We start from the raw sequence: 7,780 nt of genomic DNA, 5'->3' as shown, positions 1-7,780 counted from the left end.
AATGGAACATGTTATGTCTAATACAAGAAGGGCACATTTACATTTAGTAATTTAGCAGACGCTTTTATCCAAAGCGACTTACAAGGAAATTGCATTTATACATCAGGAGCAGTTTAGGGGTTCAGTGTCTTGCTAAAGCTACCCTGTATGGTAAGTCATGAAAAAAGAGGCATGCTCATCAATCAAACTTTTATTCTGATGTAATGTAACAAGGATGGATAGAGGTAAAGGATGTAACAATTATGGATAGAGATTATATATTGGTAAATTACATTTAGTCAATTTAATAAATGTATCTTGTTTTTGTTCTTAAAATCCTAGTAGACTAGGCCTAACCTTTACAGTCAATATATACACATTTGCAAATCACTGTTGGGTAGGTGGTAACAACCAGTTTGGTCTGCCATTGGCTGTTTGGTTACCTCAGGTAGCTCTGTAGAACATATATAGAGGATCAGGTATAGGGAAGCCAATGTTCAGGCAGTGAGTATCGGATTCATTTGTGCAATTTGATCTTATCTGTACTGTCTCACCACTCATATTTCTTCTAAGTCGCTCAATACATACATGGGAAAGCAAGGTCGTTGGTTATTGCCATTGCAACAAGGTGATGCTGAAACAAGAATGTTGCCATGGACAAGTGGCAGGGATGTGTGTGTGAGAGTGTGCATCTCCACCAGTTACAGTCTGTGGGGGGTGGGTTGTGGGTTCAGGTCTCAAGTACACTAGAACCAAATTGATACCAACGCTTCAACCAGGGTTCAACCCATGTTGATTTTATGTCTGAAAGGGTTACCCTGCTTCTCTTCCCACCTCTCGACCTGAGTTGCACGAGGCTCTATGTGGGAAGACTTTAGTATGAATGGGCACAACCCAGGCACAACCCAGGCACAACCCAGGCACAACCCAGGCTGCTAACAATCAGGGCGATAGAAATGAGTCTCATTGGTTCACTTCATTAGACCATCCTCTAGTGACAATGTGAGGACAATGAATCATATCTTAAGTAATTAGCCAAGCTAATCCAGTACACAATGTAGAAATCTGACTTAAAATACTAATGCTATTAACATTAATGATTTGCTGAGGATAGCTTATTAGTGAGTAACGTTATATCCAACTCATCAGCCACCCACTAGAGACAGCTAACGTAAATATAATTGACAGGCAATAATAAAGGTCCATGGTACTATTGGAAACCTTTTATTGCAGAGGCTGTATTATGTACAAACTATAGACCCAACAGACCTCAAGTCTGGGCCTAGAGCAGCTCTCTCTTTCTCTTTCTCCCTCTCCCCCCCCCCCCCCCCCCCCCTCTCTCTCTCCCTGTCTCTCTCTCTCTGTTTGGGTAGATGAAGTAAGAAGCAACTGCATACAATAATCGTGCAACACTGTTGCCGTGGCAGCCAGGACAAAGAGAGAAGATGATGGAATAGAGTCTTTCTAATTGTGTGGGGAAGCGGGCAGCATGTCTAGCCTAGGCTATAATGTAGGCTTAAATGTCCACTACAGTTCCATGATTTAAGTGCTGTTACAATCATGATGCACACAATTAGGCCTACAACTGTCACTGTTGTACCTATCACTGTCACAGTTTGAACACAGCTTTAAACAGTTTAAATGCAGTTTTAAAGTTGCCGTTTTAACACCATTTTAAATCCCCCTCCCTCCGCAGCCTGTGAGCTGATTACATATACATCAATCTCAGGTTGCGACCCAGGTCAAATCTTAATGGGCACAACCTGGGAGAAAGCCATGTCAAGGCTTGGTCTGAATTCACCAGTGTCACCTTGGTCCAATCCCCTGATCCGCCCCGGGTCCTTGGTGTGAGAGAAGTATATCAGAGCAGCAGAGACTAAACATGGCATACAGTGGAGGGGAAGAGGCCTGATGAAGGGAAAAGGGATGTTGACACAGGTTTGGGGCATTTAAGGAATGGTAACTTTAGGTGGATTAAACAACATTAATGGGAGACAAAACTGACAAGAAGCAGAAAACTGGTTGAAGAAGTGACCACTGGTGAGAGTTTAAATTCAGTTGACCAATAGTGTGTGCTTTATGCAGCTCATGGTCTTATTCACGTTCCCTCAGCCTGAAAGGTTTATCTAATACTGCAGTTGGACCTAAAAGGGCTTGCTTTAATAACATGGAAGTTGCATTTTATGGGATAAGCATATATAGCACAGAATGGCTGAAGCAATTACAGATTAAAAAATGAATTTGACTCTGGTTGAGTTCACATATTATATAACCTCTGTATTGCTAATAATAATAGAATTGTTCATTATAGCTCTCTTCACAGGAGGTATTTCCTATTATTTAATTCATTTAATTTGTCCATCTGCACACATGGGCTTTAGCTTTAGCCAAATGATCTTGTATTATGCAATTGTATTCTGTTTATTTAAAGTAACTGTAACTTATGTACTGTTATGTAATGCAATACATTATATAATATAGAAAAACAAGATGGCCAATACACCCACATGAAGGTTTACATTGGATGCCACCTGGGGAGAGGCAATAGTAATGTCAGGACCTTATTAGGAGTAGAAACATAGGCAACCATAAAGAAAGCATAGGTTGGCCAAGGACAGGGAGAGATGGTAGGCTATTGTGAAGTCCTTGAGGCATAAAGGAGGATGGCTAATTGTGCTTTACCCAAAAGTTTACTTGGCAACAGTGAAAAAGAATTCTCAGGAGGGGCAATTTTTTTGATAATGATTAAGGCGACCCATTCAGTAGGTACATTAAGCAAGACAATTGTATCAATTTGTTGTTAGGCTGATTAACTCATACAGCAATACCTTGTCCACTAGGTGGTAGCACACAGCAGAAATATTTTCCTTCCATCTACATAGAGTAGCTCGTTACAGGTGGAAAGCTATGGAAGAAAGTTGCATCCAGGAGCCTTCATAAGCAAACATGATGTGGCTCCACAATAAATTATCCCACTTTTTCATTATTCACATGTCTCAAATGTTGTATGTAAAATAGCTTAACAGGACACATGATATGTCCAGTAACAACATAAAGAAGGGGGCAACATATAAATTAAAACCAACAATATGTATTGACTGATCTTAAAAGTATTGGCTTACAAAAGCAAAATAAGTCATCACATAGAAAATAACTCAGTGTTAGTGCAACAAGTGAACATTCACACTGTGAAACCTATGAAAAGTGACGGTGGTATATAGAAATACAGACTGCGTTAGCCACTTCACAGCTTGCTAGCCACGATTTTCTTTTGTTCCAATTCTTGGATGTAGGATCCCCCCCCTTGTAGAAACCTGTTGAATGGATACATTTGGTCTAGGAAGTCCTAATTGTTTTGTTTCAATTTATCTTCATTAGTGCACCGACTAAAAGGAGTTTCTTTCAAAGAGCGAATGGAGTTGTTGCACTGAACATTAGCCATCTTGACAGAATATGCCTTGACCGAAGTCGTATGATGGTCTTAAAGGCCAAAATATACCTCTACGACTCTGTTACTCCGTGGTCACGCAGTTGCCTCGACGGACTCCTTTTCATTTATGGTTCTCTGACGGTTGTGTATGTTTTTTTTTTTTAAAGGCGGCGGCGGACCAAACTCTGTAGACGGTCGTAATTGTAAAGAAAAGTTGTTTGTTTGACTTTTTTTTGCTTTGATTTTTTTTAAAAGTTACATGAGAAATAGACACTGTGCAATGTAAAAACCCCACTATTGTAACTGAAAAATACATCTGAGGGGATTTGCGAGGTGTCTGAGCCAACTATCTAATGTTGGCATACTACTACCCACAAGGTAAACAGCAAAGTATTGATGGAGTCCGGTAGTTAAAAAATTTCAGGCCACGGAGAGTTTTTGCAACGTCGGTGAGGGCCATATATCTGCCTTTATACATTTATACATCCTATTACGTATGGCGAACCCAGGAACAGCTGGAGGAGAAGTGTCCAGGCAGAAATGGCTGGGAAAGGACTCAACTGGGGAGACGTTGAAAGAACTGCCAACAACCGAGCGAAATGGAGGACATTCGTCAATGGCCTATGCACCCAAGAGGAGCAAAGGGCATAAGAAGATTACGTATGGCGAAGGGCGAGCCCTCCCGGAAGCCATAGAGAATGCATTGAGAGCCCTGTTTTGTGAAAAAAAAATTTATCTAACATGAGAGTTAATGAGAAAGGTCTGGGGCGATTTCTATTTCGCCCAAAATCGCCCCGAAATGGGGCGGGACCATTTGAAGCACAACTTTAGCCTGATTGGACAATGACATTCAGAGGCAGATCAGATGGTCTAGTGGTAGAATGGGACAGAATTTTTTTTTCTTCTTCTCCCGTTTGGCAGTGCGTCGCCCAAATCGCCCTTATGGATAAACCGCCCCTGCTTGGCAAACAAGTTTGTGCACAATTCATTAAGACCGTGGATGTAGTTTAGGTTAGTGTAGGTAAGTGAATTTGCTCCACTCAGTGGCCCTTGACAAATGATGAATTATTCTGATTACTCATTGCCATGCAATGTATTGAGCTTTTTCAAATCAGTTTAGGTCAAGGGGGAAGGGGACTAAAATGTTATTACGCAGATAAACCAACAGGAGGCGATCTGCTCCAGCCTACGTAATCGCTGCCGCAGTATAAGCCGTGCCTGATGACTTTGATGGCACGGAGGTTGGACATTGTATCTTCCAGATGAGAGTTTGTTATTTTTATTTAGATTATGATGTAATTATGTAGCCACCTTCAGACAAACGCTTTCAATATTTCTGTGATCACTTGGTTTTCTGTCCAGTCTATAGATATGATGTTTGTTTGATGTCTTTTGTTTGCTTAAACGTTATAGCCTCTATCGTGGTCAACCATGTTGTCATTTTTAAAAGCAACACGTTTAAATGTTAATAATTATGACCATGCCTGTAACAGTTTAGCCTACATAGAAATATTGCTGTGACATGTTTAATGCTGTGTGTAATGGGTTATCATGGATGTTTAAAATACGTGTTATACACACTTAAAGCTCTTAACCAGCAGTTGCAGGTGAATTTGGTTACCTTACACGACCCCTTTGAGCCTCTGTCACACGTGGCCGTGGCCTTGGCAGCCTGTTCAGGCAACGATCTGAGCCCATATGTGACATCACATTACCTGTGGCATGAGACTTCCTATGAACAGGATACCGCTCCGTTGCTTTTGGGCGTTACATAAGAGAAATCTCATTTGCTTAAAAGGCAAGATGTTCAAATGAGCACTGGCACCAGGTGTATCTGATCTAAGCAGTAAAACGCCGTTAGGGCTGTGCCGTTGCCTCATTAAAACCTCCCTATTTGAATTGATGTAAAATGTTGACAATTCCAATGTTTGGCCGTTAGATTATTTTCTTTGAATGTTACAGTTTAGTGAGGGTCATAAATTGAGTCCTATCACATGTGGCAGTTTTATAGCATCCATGTTGTCAGCCTCAGTACATGGAGAATAACAATCAGTACACCCGAACCTGAAAGTTCTGAATCAGAGCCATAAGGTGCTTGTGATGAGGTTGAAACATATGAAACTCAAAGCAAAAAACCTTCTTTTCTGCAGGGTAACTCCTATACAACAAACCACCATCTTTCTAAGCTTTGAAATATACTGTGATCCTCTTTGCACAATATCCAAACTGGTAGTAGGGTTTTACTTAAGCTGTATGCCCTTGGTCAGCAGCTAGTGGCAGTACTAATGCCATTTGGCAGCTGCGGTATAGGCAGAGAAAGTGACCCAGGTCTGACCCTCTCTGAGGAGGGGGGATCGGGGCTAAATGGAAGAGTCAGACACAGACTGGCGAGGAACGTGGCCCAGGGGATATGTGGCGTGGCCCTGGGATATTTTTTACTCTTTAATCCTGGGCCTGGTTTTGTAATTTGTGGATTTCATTCTAGACTTGATTGCTGAATGCTTGTTTAAAAATTTTCAAACGCTAAAGCACCATCTGTAAGAACTGGACACATAGAGGTCCTTTCATAATGTTGTTTTTTCTCTTCAGCCACAAATACCAATGGTGTAATCCTGAAACACCAGAGACCTGGTTCTAGCTATGGACAGAAGCGCGCAGGAATCACCAGACTGTAGCTAATGCAATGTTGGAGATCTCAGTGAGCAGTAAGACATCATTGAGCTGAGCAGGGCTAGGACCTGAGGCAGCGGCCCATTCCCCTCGTACCACATACGTGTGTCACCACCCAACCCCCCACGTCTCAAGACTGGATATGGCTAGACTCCCAAGATAGCTGGATGGGGGTGGCCATTCCTCCTTTTCTCACAGGGCAGAGAGGGAGATGCTAAAGATGTTACTATAGAACTACCCCTTCATGTCATAATTATAGTTGGGACTGTTCACAACAGCCATATTGGGCATATAGTCAAAGATATACAGCTACTTAAAAATATCACTTTTATACACTTCAATAGTAGACTAGTGTTTGATGTAATGTCCCTTAAAATCTATCCATCTCTAATGTTCGATAACAAACTGGGTGGTCATCTAATGGCCATTTATCAGAAATACAGGCTCAACTACAAGTGCAGAGCTCGTTTGATTTTTGTCCCAGCTTTGTTAAATTATCCTTTAAAAAAAAAATCTATCTTTCTAGAAACACACAATCAAAAAATGTGTTTTAGGTGATATTTTTAAGTATGCAGCAAACACACAATGACACTAACACAGGCACACACATTTGTTTTTTATAATTTCCATTTTATTAATTGAAAACAAAAACAAGAAGGCAAATAAAAAAAGAGCAAAAAGACGAGACCAACAAAAGACAAAAGTGAAGGGAAACGGTAAAAGAAACACTGAGTATCATCATTATCAGTCATGGGGGAAAGCCGAGGCCTGACACTGACACTTGTACACGGTAGGCTTTGGGGTAGGGGTTGGAGGTACGAGTAGGAGCTCAAGCAGCAGGTCGGACAACTGACACGCCAGAGAAAAAAGGCACTATCCAGAGAGAACAGAATGAAACAAAACAAAAATTCATCATCATCATTATCATCATCGTCATCATGAACACAACAAAAACAAACATACAGAACACGCAACACTAGAAATCAAAATGGCTAACATCGAAAGTGCTCGACCACACACACCATAGAAGACTGAGAAAAAAAAACTTCACACTCATAGCGCTGATGTCAACCCATCAGGAAAACAAACAAAAAACAATAAACAAAAAAACATTAATTCTCAATGCTTTCTTTACATTATTATTATCATTGTTGTAATATATATTTTCTGCAGTGCCTGTCGACTGGCTATTACATTACACAACGATGGGATCTCATCTGTAGGGAACGTATCCCAGGTGTGACGCAGGGAGTTATGTGCGAGCGTGTCCAGTAGGTTTCATACACTCCTATGAATTTCATTCTGTCTGTACTGTTTAATACAAAAACAGGTTACACCTCAACTGGGTTTATGCTTGTGTGAGGCAATTGGTTTTTTTTTTTTAAAGCCCTCTGACCGTGCTTCCCTCATGACGATGTCTGCCGACAGGCGGCTACATTCTCGGCAACGAGAAGACGATGGCTGCAATAAATAGGTTGGCATTAAAAAAAAAAAAAAAAAACCATCTGGCCACTGGTCCGGTTTCCCATTAAAATGACCAACTATAGAATGCTCCCAACATCATCCTAATTCGTTCTCACCTGTTTCTGTCTTGGAAATAAAAAAACACTCTCTTGCTCAGCTTAAAAAAAATTATATCTATATATATATATAAGCAGGAAGAATTATAAAAAAATGGAATCATTGATGATTAAAATATGC

The 7,780-nt window shown here is 40.7% G+C and overlaps 1 protein-coding gene across 2 annotated transcripts in view; it reads right to left on the bottom strand.

Annotated features, from left to right (window-relative positions):
• Positions 1–7,388: 7,388 nt before the first annotated feature.
• Positions 7,389–7,780, bottom strand: part of grb2b (growth factor receptor-bound protein 2b) — a 31,518-nt gene continuing 31,126 nt past the window's right edge. For both annotated transcript variants that reach the window (XM_012818335.3, XM_031569087.1), the window contains one exon: positions 7,389–7,780. This exon is cut by the window's right edge and continues 1,273 nt beyond it. The gene's annotated coding sequence lies outside the window, so the exon portion shown is untranslated.

The sequence above is a fragment of the Clupea harengus genome, chromosome 1 (assembly GCF_900700415.2).
Source record: "Clupea harengus chromosome 1, Ch_v2.0.2, whole genome shotgun sequence".
NCBI lineage: Eukaryota > Metazoa > Chordata > Actinopteri > Clupeiformes > Clupeidae > Clupea > Clupea harengus.
This window is presented reverse-complemented; position numbering and strand designations above follow the sequence as displayed.